This window comes from Agelaius phoeniceus, chromosome 9 (genome assembly GCF_051311805.1).
Source record: "Agelaius phoeniceus isolate bAgePho1 chromosome 9, bAgePho1.hap1, whole genome shotgun sequence".
NCBI lineage: Eukaryota > Metazoa > Chordata > Aves > Passeriformes > Icteridae > Agelaius > Agelaius phoeniceus.
In genome coordinates, this window is record NC_135273.1 from 15089014 (window position 1) to 15103916 (window position 14903).

General features: G+C 35.4%; 1 protein-coding gene across 4 annotated transcripts in view; it reads right to left on the reverse strand.

Annotated features, from left to right (window-relative positions):
* LOC129123259 (heparan sulfate glucosamine 3-O-sulfotransferase 1-like) overlaps positions 1-14903 on the reverse strand; it is a 43932-nt gene that overhangs the window by 10757 nt on the left and 18272 nt on the right. Inside the window, exon 1 of one of the 4 annotated variants that reach the window (XM_077183034.1) lies at positions 13188-13313. The exons of the other annotated variants lie outside the window; for them this stretch is intronic. The gene's annotated coding sequence lies outside the window, so the exon portion shown is untranslated. Of the gene's footprint in view, positions 1-13187; positions 13314-14903 lie in introns of those variants that run through there. 4 annotated transcript variants of the gene reach the window in all.

Consider the following 14903-nt stretch of genomic DNA (forward strand, 5'->3'; position numbering starts at 1 on the left):
GATGAGAAGGCCAATTTTACTTATCACATTGGCATATTTGAAAAGGAATTGCATCAGCATTTTGTTGAATTAAACTTACACCTCTAATTGTTAATTAAGCATCTGAATTAATATAAATTGAGGTAACAAAGATGCCATGCCAGTTCTTCAGCCAAACAAGCAGTAGTCATGTAATTATAAAGCTGCAAGATGTAATGATGTGTGGCTGATAAGTAGCTTTTGTGTATATTTCTACAGTACAGCAAAAAGGTCAAACTTCAGCCTCTCTGCCTCTGGTATAATTAATTGAATATTATTAATTTTCCCCCGCTCATTTTCACAAAGAATAACTTAATACTTATAGATGTTTAGGAAATAAAATTAGAATTTGATGCAGATTATTTACTAGAGACCTGTCTTTTAAAGGAAAAAACTCCTCAGAGGGTCAGGATGGCAAATTCTACAGAAAGGACCTCATAGTCCATCTTTTCTCAAAGTAAACAAACAAGTACAACTTGAAGGGACCATAGAAAGCAACTTCATACCAAGGCTTAACACTGATTAATAAATATATTTGTAAAATAAATAAAAATATATCAGTAAAATAAATATATTGGTCAAAACTGTGTCTTCTACTGGTAAGCAAATTCTTGCTAATAAAGAAGGCAAATAGACTGCAATACAGAACAGGCAAGCATATTAGAAAAGAAACAAATAGATAAAACATTTCTTGACTAGAAGCTCGATGCCTTAACACATATTCATCATCAAGCTATGTGCACATTCAGCCCAGCAGATAGCTGTAGAGATGCAGGAATGAAAGCAATTTAGGGAACATTTGGAAATGCCTGACAACTGGAATAAAACACATAAAACAGCCCCGAGTGCAACACTTGTGTCTCTCACACTGCTCCTCAGGCTGGTACTGGGAGACAAAGATGACAGGCTGAACACATGGAGTAAGTAAAAGACAGATTCTTTTCTGGCTATTATGGAAAAATCAGAAATCAGACCCTTGCTCCTTACCATATCTTTTTCCAGTGCCAAAGTAGCACATTAAAGTACAGTAAAAGAATACTCACCACTCATAAGAGTCTGAGAGCAGACATCTAATACCACACAATTCTAATGATTTTCTCAGGACTTTGGAGATTTAGTAGGGTCCTACCTGACTGTCTTTTCCACTTTTTAGTTAGGAAAGACAGACCTTAGGAAAGTTTCAGTGCAGTCCAAATTTTTCAAACTTTGATGTACAGCCCGAACCTGTTGTCATGCCAGTAGTACGACCGAAGATTCAGGTACATGTCAAAAACTCCTACACTTCAGTGGAAAACAAAGCAATTCCTTTCCTTCAGTCCAGACTGTTATGATGACTTCCCTGTGCAAAAACATCCTCTGCATCTACAAGTTTAAGGTGTCCTCACAAAAACACTTTCCATTGTTACGCCGCTGCATTCCACAGCACAGAGAATTCCAGCAGAGCATGCTCCTCGGCACACAGCATCACTTCTGCCCCATAGCTCAGTGCCATGGTGCACCCAAGCACCTCTTCCACACTTTTCCTTTAGTGCTGCTTCATTTCAAATCAATTCCAGCTTCTCAGAAAGGCTCTTTGATGGCTGAGAGTGCCTACAGCAATTTTTTGGCACCCTTAAGTTCTGTCAATTTTCACCTAAGTCATAAAGGTAAAATCATATTTAGGAGTCATTACATACATTCAGGATGTGGACTTTAGGACTTCAGACTTGTGAGATTTGTGACAAATGGTGAGAGTTTGTCACATTAGAAACTTTAACTAGAAAGAGCTACAATAGATGTGCTCAGACACAAAATAAAAGCATGGTAAGAGTTGCTCTCAGATTCAAATACTGTATTTGCTATTTATGATAATAATTTTTCTTAGTAGCAATTTTTTATTTGAATATGTAGAATCAATTTGGAAAACATCTGTTGCACCTAGATATCTTATAATGACCTTTTCATATTTTTCACCTCAAAATCTGAATGGTCTTATCAGTATTCAGAGAGTTGATAAGATGTTAGGAATACCTATAGCAGAGAAAGAGGCAGAGGTAAGGAAGGACTCTGACATAGTCTCATAATTAACTGCATATTAATTAGAGCAACAAAGAGTCAGAACATTCAAAGCCATTCTCTTAAGACTAGGTAGGCTGTACAGCACATGTACTTTAATTGATTCTAATCCCCTGATTTCAGCTCCTGGAGCAGACACAGCCTGACAGCAGACTGGTCTTATTGTGCCACAATACCTGGACATCTCCCCAAGGAACAATACTTCCATGTAGCATAGAGGAGACAGGTACCTCCATTATCTTACATTTTCTCTCTCAGTCTCCTTCCTTCCCAAATAAAAGAGAAAAACCTCAAAGCACCAAATTTTGTTATTTTAGTTCCAAACTGGCAAAAAACCTTTACTTTTTCTGTAGGAGGAGGTGATAAATTTTGTGATCCTAGATCCATATTCTAGCTGCAATTAGTTTTTTCTACATACTATATAGCTTATGATCCACATATTCCATACTGTTCTAGTCCACTTATTTTTTTTCCTCAGGAAATTAAAAAAAGAGAAAAGTTGATGATCAGTACTCGTTTCTCTTTTCACTGTTCTCTATTACCAGTACAACACTGCTATATAAAGCAAAGATGTAGGTGTTAGTATGTGGTGGTTTTAAGCATAAAATACACATCTTGTGCATCCTGATCATTGTTTCTTTGCCCCATTAATACCCTTAGCAGTCCCTATGGATGGTGTAATATAAAAAAAAAATCATTGTCTCACGGTACATTTTACTTTTGACTACATTTTTTCTCCTTGTGAATGCATCTGGAGTTTTTGCAGAGTTAACAGGACATTACTAGCAGGTTTTCTGCAGCATCTTTCATTGGTGTCTCAGCAGTTATTTTAAACATTTTGAAGAACAAACGTCAACATGTGAATACCAGTTAATTTACAAGTCCATTGGGATTCATAGATAAAAACCAGAAAGTAAAAAGCACCAAACCAACACATTCTAATCACATTGCCAAAAACCATGTAAATCAGACCAATATTCTGCTGCTGCTTACCACAGAGAATAGGAGTTTATTCCTTTAATAAAATGGAGATGGAGTTGGATAGTGCTGAAGCTGAGACAAGAGAATCTTAATTCACTACATATTGTGGTGCACTTTTTAAAGATTTTGAGCGCCTGAGGCCTCTCTTGCAGTTTAGGATGGCTGAGAACTCCACTGAAGGTTGCCTGTTCTCAGGCACTGATACAACAATTTTCCAGTTCAGCAAGAGGGAAGAAACATATGCCAGTATGTGTAAAGATTCTCTAGCAGATATTTGCAGCCTCCCTCTTTGCAGCTGATGTTGTGTCCAAACCTTGCACCATTTCATAAGAACTTTAACATTAGTTCAGAAAGAATAATATGAAATTTAGTTAGGGAAAGAGAATCTCTGGTGGAATCTCCAGTTTACTTACACAACTATCCATCCTCCTGCTCTCAGGATTTGGTATCTCAGTGTTTGGCCACTGCCACATATAGTGTTTTGAAAATACAGCCACAATACTATTTCCTCTGAGCCCAGTTTGTGAGAAATGTGTATTTCTATTTAAAGTAACATCATGTTTAATTTCGTGACAATAAAGGATTTTTTTTCTGCATTCTGATTATGAGTGTTCATTCCTCTTACCTTAAAATATGTGATCACAAGGGAAAATAAATCTGGATTTGAAATTTTATTTGTAGCTATAAAATATGGAATAGTTATTCCTGTTTATAGCATACTAAAAAAGGTAGTGCAAGTATGCAATGTAAGCTACTGGTTATTGATGCCAGTTCTGTGTTAAAGCACAGATAATAGCTTTTCCTCTCAAGGGAAGATAGTATTTCTTCTACAAACTGTAAATTGTATAGATTATTTCACATTTTTTATGCTGAATTTTCATCTTAGATTTGTAGTTTGATATTTCTTAGCTAAAATATTTTCACATTCATGCCCCACTTATTCTTAATGGCATCTATCAATTTCAAGCAGAAAGAACATTAATATTAAGAGAAGGTTAAATTTCCCCTGGAAGGTTTTTTGTCCAGGGAGGTGATATGGATACACTTGGAAAATTATTACAACTACTAATACCTTACGAGGAATTACAGTCAACAGAAAAAGTGACTTTGAGTTTATAGATAATAAGCAGTTCAGAGCAAATTTTTGAGATCAGAATCAAGATGCTGGGATCAAACAATATCTGTCAGTGTGTGAGAAATAAGGGATTCAATTACTGAATGTGAAAGAATCATGATTCCTATACTATGGAACTTACCAAAATTATAGAATTTAGGGCATAGCATGTCAAAAAAAAAAAAAGTAAGAAAATAAAGCTATTTCCTCTGACATTTAAAAAATGTAGCTGATATAACTGTCATTCAGGGTGTGGAAATATTTCAGTCAAATATAAAAGTACCAGGAGAAATAAATAATGAAGTCCAACCTATTTCATAAAACGTCATGATCTGCTGTGTATGTATGAGTATGCAAGAGAAATTGAATGTGAAACACTTTAAATTATAACACAAAACCATCTTCTAGTAAATGCGCCACAAAGCCAGTAGTGAAAGAGTAAAGGATTGGAGAAAGCAAGGGAAGTGATGAAAAGCAAAAAATTGAGCATTTGTAGGAAAAACACAGGTTGTTAATAATTTTAGTGAGCACAGTTAGGTTCTATACTTGTGCAAACACACATATATATAGCACACAGAGAAATATAGAACAGACAGTAATAGAAAATAATATAGACAGATTAAAGGATTCAAATTATGTAGTTTTATGAGCAATGCAGAAGATGCTGATAAATGTAGATCATAAAAGGGGATTGCAAATAGATAAATATGTGTGCACTGGAAACATGTTCAGGATCAAATGTTCAAGTGCAGAAGACCTTAAGATATGTTACAACATATCAAACCTTAAGAAAATTTAGATTGTACTATAGTGCAGGTACAAAGGGAGGCAAAAGTGGTTAAGGATGGTATTGCAGTAGATTCAAGTGGAAATTTCCTTAATTGGAGTTCAGGTTTCAGATTTTCTTGTGGGGACTGGATCAAACATAATTTGTGCCGTAATGCCATAACAAAGTGAGATGGAGTGAGTTTGAATTTACAGTTGATTACATGCTTTCCAAACAGAGCAACTTACTCAAACTCTGTTTATTCACATGGGGCATTAATGTTCAGCAGCTAATGTGTTTTATAATTTACACCTCAGATTTCTCACAGTAATTTCCCCTTGAAGACAAGCCTTGAGAGTGAAATTTTTCAGGATCATTTATGCAGGTCTCATTCTAGTCCCACAGAAGTCAGTCATAGTGGTTTTTTATTTTTTACTTAATAACAAAATCATGAAAATTTTGAAAGATTCCTCTCTCTTCCTGATCTTGTGCTTTTCAGAATTGTATTTCTCACCTTGTAGTGATATTACATGGGCAAATTCAAACACCTCGAATGTCCAGGTGGTAGAAGGATGTAGGAAACCATAAAATTAATTCCTTAAGATTGAAGTACTGAGTTGCATTGCTACAGCTGAATAAGAAAGGAAACATCTAATCACTATGCATGTTTAGAAATACATCCAGGTGTTCTGGAGAGATTTTAAACCACAGAGCTGAAAAACTACCAAGCAATATCAGCCCACATGTTGAAAGATATTTTAAACCTATGAACAATAGCAAAAATATCATGGTCATTGATGTAAATTGAGAGAAAATACACTGAAATTAGTAAGAAAGTGGAAAATATTGATGATATGCTAAAATTATATCAAGTTGTTTAGATTATGCCTCCCTCCCATATGAATAAACACATATCCTACTTTGCTGAGCAAAATTTTTACTGTACTTTGGGATTCCATCGGTCATGCAAGCTAAATAACATGGGGTGAAAAACAGGTTGACAAAGTTTATTTGGCCTTCTGACAAAGTACTTCACTATTAGTTTCAGGGTAAAAAAGCAAATATTCGATGTGGATTAACAAAATTGCTCAGAAAGCAAAGTGTAGGAATGCACAGGAAATGCTCAACATCCAGTTAATTCACAAGCGTGCACCAGACATCTCTTTAGGGAAAGATACTGGCTGAGAGATTCAGAGTCCAAGGAGCTTCAGTTACTGATGCATTTGAAATTTGAATTTCAAATTAGAGATGGACCTAGATCCCTTAGACTTCCTGGAAAGCCTTACCCTTAGGATTCTTTATGAAGCACCCAAAAATCTCAGTGAAAATTTCAGTTGGATGCACAGCAGTGGACAAAGGCCAGCACATTATTAGTATGCCAAAGCAGTAAGAGAAAATGACAGCACAGTTTGAATGCATTTGGGTAAACTAATGGTTCAGAGTGACTAGAACAGCGTGTTTCATTCTGGTCAATCACTCTCAAAAGGAAGAGGGAGTTCAGAGGTGGCTGCCAACAAAAGATCACAAGCATAAATAATTTGTCAATATAAGGAGATGGTAAAAAAATGCAGAGTCTGTACTTTGACTGCTGCATTAGATAAATGAACTAAGATAAACCTTGCTCATTCCCTCACAAGTTCACAAAACATATTTCAGAGAAACAAAAAGGCAATGAAATTAAAACTGACAAAGTTATGTGCTCTGAACAATGCACAATTAATCTAAGAGTGTCATTGCCACTAAATGTTACTGCAGACCTATATAATGCAAACAGAAAGAAAGCAACCACCAACAAAGAAAAAAGACATTTAATTGCATTTCAAAATACAGTATTAAATTTCTCATATAAAAAAAATCTACTATAAAAGTGGATTTTACAAGAGCTTCAGATGAAACAGAGATCAATTTGAGAAAACTGCATTTCTACCTTCATAATACCTCAGAGGTATGTCATACAGAAATATGTAGCAACTTACTAAAGATACTTTTCAAAGAAATTTCATATCAATAAAGTTTAAATAATTTTAAATGCATTTGGATGTGTTTGTTTACTGAGTTTTGTGGAAAGAGGGAGAGAAAAAAATCTCAATTTCCAACTAAATGACCATAGTTTCCACTCTTAATTTCAAAGCCCAATTTTTGCCTTTCACTAATTTAGTAAAGACTAGGAAACAGCATACAGTCTGACATTGACATTTAAAGGCAAATTTGGATCTACAGAGGACAAGGAAAACCAGAACAGCATGCCAGATTGGAGTCTCATTCCAAAGGGGAAAAGGCTGCAAATATAAAAAATGAAACAAGCTAACTTAGTTAGAGAAAGGAACTCAGATGGTTCTGGTTTCATAGATGCCAGGGCACAAAGTAACATGATTAAATGATTAAACTCAAGAGGGTATGTGATAACAATCACACTTCATTTAACTTCAGATTGTGAGTCATGTGTTCTAGACTTGGGCCATTCTCACTGATTGCTAAATTTTCTGTTGCTTCATATTCAATCAAGACACCAAATTCTAGGCCTCTTTACTCAGATCACACCCCACTAACACAGAGAATAACAAGATTATGGTCCATGTAAATACTCCTTCCATTTCTCCTGCTTTTTTGCTTGGAGGTGGCATATATTCTTGAATGATTTCTAATCCATCAAATCACATTAAATTCTTCAGGGCAGAACTCTTATCTAGGCAAAAATTCCACACTTGGGATTTGTACAGTTAAACATTTATCTTATTTTCTATTTATACTTGTTTCTATTAAACTGCAGCCTATTTTATGCAAACCTTTTCTTGGAGATAGCAACAGCATTTTGACGCAGTCTTATTCTCCAGTATGATTGAACTCTTCCTGTCTTGAAGTCACCCTTGTCTCCCCCATAACCCAAGCAATTAATAAAAGAAACCACCTACTGTGGCTTTTATGCTTTAAAATTGTGCAGTCTGATGTTGTTTTTTGCCAATAGACACTGAACTCTTCAGCTTTCATTCAAAATGTATTAAAAAGAAAGTACAGGAGTTAAATACAAGGCAAGAGTTTATATGAAATGAAGAAAAAGAGATATGAATATATGCAGTGAGAAAATTAAAATATAATTAGCCATGAAAGGAACATAATTTCATGTGACAAACAACAAACATCTATAAATCCATCCCATTCATCTCAATAGAGATGTTAATTTCAGATTAAGTAAAATGAAAAGAAACATAGAAGAGACAAAGCCAGCTCTCCATCTCTGAAGCTGCAAGCAAATTGAAGCATGTTTGCATCAGCAGTGTTTTTAACTGAAACCTTTGTCAAGCTTCATCTCAGACAGCCTACACTTGGTTGAACCAAGCATTTACTTGTCTTGTATCCCCTCGCTAGCAGTGGCCCTTCAGGGACACCTGAGGGACTCTACAAACCCAAGAAAAACATGCAGCGATTTTTCCGAGCACACTTTCCTGGGCTCCCATGAGTCTGAGCTCCAGCGGCTCTCTGAAACACAAGTATGAGCTTTATACTCCTTAATGGACAATATCAGTAATTCTGTAAATCTCACTACTTTTTGAGTGATTGTTAACAGAGCTTGTGTCGAGGAGTTCCATGGTGTAACTATGTGAAACTGAAAAAATACTTCCTTTGGTTCAACTCAAACACACCACCTGCCAGTTTCACCCAATGCCCAACATCCCTGTAGTAAAGAGCCAGTGCACAATCACTCATCTATTTACTCACCACTCCTGAGTTAATAAACTTGCCATAGCCTCCTTCTGTTTTCTTCTTCCCAGACTGAAAGCTTGTAGTTCTACCTGTTCCTTGTTTAAAAGATTTATTTAGTCATCCTTTACTCATCCAACCCATTCTCTCTTTACCTATTCAAGATGCAGGTGCAGTGCTGTGACACTGCTTGTAACCGTGATGTTTTCTAATTTATTCTATTTCTTTCTGAAAATGTGTAATATTAAATTTTCTTTTCTTTGCTGCTACTGTTTTCATAGCTCACAGTGAATACACTGTGAATTGACAATCTCACAGTGAAGTTCTCAAAAAATAATTGTCAGTTTGAAGTCCATTGTTGTGCACAAATTTATAATTTTTAACCCTTTGAGAACCACTTTAAATTTATTTATAGTGAATTTCACTCATCACTTTATCACTCAGTATCACTGAGGTACTTCTTTGCAGTTTGTTTTCATTTCTCCTATTCTAAATAATTTACTATCAGCTGTAAATTTTCCTGTATAAATTTTCCTGTTCTAATGCATTTGAAATAATACTCATCTTACGTCTTTAACAAGTTGCTCTGTAAGCTGTTTTGTAATCTACACTATTGTGGTTTAATATTGTATTTTTGGGCTTTGTGTTTCTGTTATTCTTGGATAATGGAGTAACAGGCCTGCCTTAATTTCTTACATACTGATTTATGGGTGCCTCCTTGTAAGAAGACTTAGCCAAAATCTGATTTTTAGAACAGACTAAATGAATCTCTAAGAGGAATAGCAAAAGTAGCTGAAGAGAGCTATTTAATATATAATCAAAGGGACTAGAATAAGTCAATTGAAATTTTTGCATTCTAGAGGATCTTAATTTGTTACTAAAGTCCAAGACTAAAACCAACCACACAGTTCAATATGCCAATACACTGCTTTGGTAGTGGCCTAGATGAAAGCATCAGTTCACTTGCTGAGATCTGCTGATGTTTTTGCAATAAACCTCCTCTACAATAAGCATACAATACAAACCCCACCTGCCAGTGGAATTTATTTGTACTCAGTTTAAAAGCTTTGGAACAGTTCATAAGAATGGGTTAAATGTTAATAAACCAATAATGTTTTACACCTGACATTTTATTATTTGGTTAAGGCTATGCAACCTCTCTGACACCAAGCAGTTATTTCTGGAAGATCAGTTGTCAGTATCACAGCTAAATTTAAGAACTATATTTTCATTTTTCTCTCTATTCAAGATATGACTGAACAGAGATATCAAATAAAGCTCTTAATCGTGTTCTTGAATTTAGGCACACATTAGAATTCCTTGGGGTAAAAAGCACCATATTTCAGTCTAAAAGTGTTTGCTTACATTATTTTGTAATCAAAGAAAACCAGGCAATATATATTTTTATTTTTCCAGTATCATGCTGCAATTTCAGCAACATCTCCTTCAGTTGGCAGATCTCCCACATCAAGTCCTGGGATATTTTAACTAGGTCGTTGTGTCTGGTACTTGAACTTCACTTGAGCAAGGTTCATGTAATCTTAAGGTTCATGTAAACAGCTCCCTTTCTAAATTCATTGGAAATGCTCACACATTCTTAAATACTTGATTAACTGTGACAAATTAGAAAGGAGAACAAAACCAAACTAGAATAAAAGGCTCAAACTAGTAATTTTCTGTAAAAATTAGATTCTGACACACATTTCAAGACTCCATAGGCATGGAAACATAGGGCAACCTTTTTTAGACATTTCCAGTAGATCTGAATGCATCCCTTCTAAATTAATATTAAAATGCATCCCTACTACATAAACAACCTTTAATATACAAGATTTCCAAGTACAAGAGTTCTACAAATACAGCCCATATTAACAAGGACAGTCAGATAATAACTACACCAAACACCTAAGAATAGCAGCATATATAATTAATAAGTACTTCAAAATATGTGTGCTAAATATTTTTCAAGGCAAGAGAAAGTATTTTATCCCACTGTTACTTTGAAAATGGATATTTGCACATGTGCTTACATTATCAGTGCTTATTATTTTAATATGTCTATTCAGAATAAGAAAATTAACTGCATGTCCATCTGAGGTAAATAACAGCTTATGTTACCTTCATTTTACAAGTATTTAATCTTACTGATGAAAAATTTTAAGTACTATGGCAAATAAAGGCAATGCTTTAGTCCCAGGCTGCAGGGACTTTCACTGACCTCTTAATTATTCCTGTACTAAATTGCTACTTCATTTTTAATGAGTGTTCTATAAATGGTGTAGCTGTTTGTATTCTGAATCTGCAAATGTTGCAAAAACTTCTAAAAATGGGTCAGTTTCAAAAACCTAAACTTTCAGTCTATTATTACATGGCAGTATTTAAAGAACATTCTCAAGAGCTGATATTTAATAATAGACATGTATTTTAATGACAGAAATATTAAATAACAATATCAAATAATGTTGACTTAAAAAATAAGAACTCAGTAATATTAAACCCAAAATAAAACCAATTAAATAAACTAAAATAAATTACTTCAATTGAACAACAAAAAGCAAACACTGACATGCATACACACAGATACAAATTGTTACTGAGCTTGAAAGATGACTTAATCATTAGTCACTGTTCAAGACTCAAGAAACCTCAGTTCTGTTCTACCAGCAAAACTACTGCTTCACTTCCATAAGAGATCTAATTTCAGTTAATTCTAGCAAGCTTAGCTTTCCTTGTAATAAAAAGCCATGTTGTGTTTCTCATAACTTCTAAGCTGTATTAACTGTACCTGCAACATGGACTGAAGATCACTACTGCAAAGCCATTTACATTCTGAAGTTTCCTAATAGCTGCTCCTTCTGCAGAGCCCCAAAACTGAAACACTTTAATATTTAACAAAAGTGTCATGTCATTAAGCTGTGTTTGAAGGGCTGCTGTTGGGATACCAGTCTGGGCTCAGGGGGAGCAGTCAAGCACTCGATTAGTCTGGCTCAGATCTAATTTGCCATTAGACCAGACCACTTCAAGAGTAACACTTGTGTCCTCTCCTCCTTACCCAGCTTTGCTATCCCGTATACTTCTTCAACTCCAGTTTAATTAACACCTCCCTTGGGATTTCAGTTTTTGAGATTGGGAAGTTGATAAGAAATTGCAGGTGTAGCTGCAGAGGCATGAACATTGTTGTTGTCATCTGCTGGCATGTATAGTTCTGAAGACTCCTGAAGGTAAATCTGCCCTCATTGCGTCACCAGGACAATTTCAGTCCTGTTGACAAGTGAGAGGCTACAAATGCACATTTTGAACAGCACAGAACAGTCTGAATTAGCATGTGATTTGTATCACCTGTTAGTAAAGGCTAAAAACACTGCTAAACATACCATCAGTTAAATAAGAAAGGTTGCTTTAGCAAATTCCAAGTCTTCATCTGTGCTGCTTTGCTTTTGTTTTCCTTACAGTCTCAAGGTAGATCTCAAAATGAATAATTTGATTAAATTGCAAAAATTTCCATAATTAATTAGGAACCGTTCTCCTTTCTTTTCTACTTGGGGGTGGGATAAAATAGTAGAAATAAAGTTTTCTAAGTGGGTAACTTCTACGTACATATCTACAATTTGTGGCATCACAGTGCTACAGAGTCACAGAGCATTGAGGTGGAAGGGACCTCAAGAGGTCACTCAGTTTCCACTCTGGCCCTAGGCTTGATCAGTACACTGAAACCATTCTTGACAGATGTTTGCAAAACCTGATCTTGTAAAATTTCCAGTGATGGAAAGGCAATCTACAAAAATATTGTTAAAAATTGCAGCTACTACTCAAGATAGCAGAAGTCCTTACTGACACTGGTCTGCAAGATTAATTCTTTCCAGTTTTAATCCACAATACAGCACTCTGGAATTCATGCAGATAATGACTATGCACATATATCTCCATGAATAGGGATATAAAATGTACGTTGGATTCCAATTATTCAAAAAGAGAAATTCTGCATAACTGATCACAAATGATCTTAAATTAGTAAATTAGAGAATTTCACAACTAATCCAGCTAAAAATGCATTGAATTCTCCAATTCGCCAATAGTATATTTGAAATAAATTTATCTTACTTTCATATTATTTTGAAACAGAAGGACACATGTACATATATAAAGATATATATATATATATATATATTTATATTTCATGTACATGTATATAAATATACACACACATCCCCTCTGGGTAGACTGTGGATTAATACAAATTTCTAGTGCAAACTCTTCCCACGTGTCTAGGTCTGTTGAAGCCAAAGGTTCTAATGAAAAAGAAATTAGCACCTTCACAAATGAGGACTCTATGGTCAGGCCAAGCCAGATGGCTCTTGACACCTGTCTGCATCCTGACTGGCACTGAAGGGTCAATACTACAGTTTATTCACAAGCAGGAGATGGGAATCCCTGTTGGTTGCAGTAAGGATGAAGAATTAATTCTCTCCTAACAACATAAAACCCAGCAGGATTTTACTTGCAAAGGCAACAACTCTTTCCAGAATTTAATACACATTAACTAAGGCTTCTTACTTTTTTCCTGCAAGGTTGTGGTTTTTTTCTCCTTTGTGAGAATAATTTTACTAGACAAATTAAAATTTTCATGGTGGTAGAGAGCAAAAGATCTTGCAGTGAAGGGAAAAGGACAGCTTTAAGGCTTTAGTCCCAATATCTGGGAAAAAAAAAGAGTAACAAAAATAGATCAAAACCAATTTTTAAAAGTGGAAAAATGGACAATCTCTTTTTTGATTTATATCCCCTAGAAGAAAAGTTTTGAACTTACTGAGTTAAATATTGACAACATTGTACCAATAAGTGTGTGGGGACCTTTTCAAACAGCTGGAACATTATAGATTTTTGCAAGTTCACAAGCCCTGTGCTCGCATTTCCAGTAAAAGCTGCTGTCTAATACAAAGCTAAATGCCCCAGGGACATTGAAGTGAACCTATTTTTCTGCTGGTTTAAGCACACCAGCAGTCATTTGTAGAGTTTACATGGCTTTCTTGTCAATATCTGCTGGTCACAGTCGGTGAGGAAGCAGTTTCACTTATGATCTGCTTGCTAATTAAGCATGGCAGCAGCCATTCAGAGTGAAATTTTCAACAACCTGACACACAAAAGGAAAGAATCAGATGTATTCTCAGAAGACTTCAATCTTTAAATCATTTGGATTCTGTAGTTACTGGAACTGAAAGATAACAGAAATTACTTTGTCAGATTAACATGCAACTCTTCTGATAAACTATAATATACTATATGTAGGATGAATGCTTTAACCCTGATGTTTTACAACAAAATTCTTTAAGAGAAGTAAAATTGAAAGGATTTGAAGTAATCCCAATATAGGCCAAAAATCTGTAGAGTCTCCTGCTTCTCCTCATTTTCTTCAGTGGTTCATAATCAATCCTTTTCTGTTGACATCCTTCATCATCTAGCTGTCCTTCATGTCTGCTGCCCATTGCTGCACTTGCAGGAGATTGCACAGCTGGTGCTCTTCTGCACACAAAACATCCTAGAAAGCATCAGCAAAGCCACTTCATTGCTCTGTTTCAATTCTTTACTTCCTTGACCTTCAAAAGCCAGTTGCTTCTTGCTGAATGATTATCATCTCACATGTCACTGCTGCCTTATCTTACTCCTCCTTCTTGGTTTGTATCCATGTGTTGTCTCTCAGCTCATGCTTGTATTGCAAACTCGCAGGCAGAAGTCTGACATTTGTACAGCCCCACCCAGTGGTCCCAGGCTTGAATTCCAGGACACATTGCAATACAGTAAATAAAATAACCCCTTAAATATTAGTTTCCTTGAGATCTCACTCTTATGTTATGCCCCTTGTGTGCAGGGAAGACAAATCTGGAGGGGCTGGCAACCAAATCTTGTAATGAAATAAAACACACCAGTAAAAGTGAACACTTTCTGATAGAAACCTCAGGATGGCAAAAGCATAGGTGCAACTACCAGAGGTGACTGAAAGGCCTCTTCCCACAGAGCAAAAACCCACTCCACAAGGAACACTATCATATCCCAGCATATTTTTAAGCATTTACAAGCCATGCTCAAATTCTTCAAATGAAATACAATAAATGTTTAGTTATATCTAGTTTGCAATTGCAACTTTTCAGTTCTTGTCCACCTATGTTTTATAATTATCTTCTCTAAAACTAGATATTCTACATAATTGAAAAAAAGGTGCCTTTTGCAGTTTTGTTGTGTTCCAAAGGAGTGTTCCTGGTGAGGAACCAAGGCAGG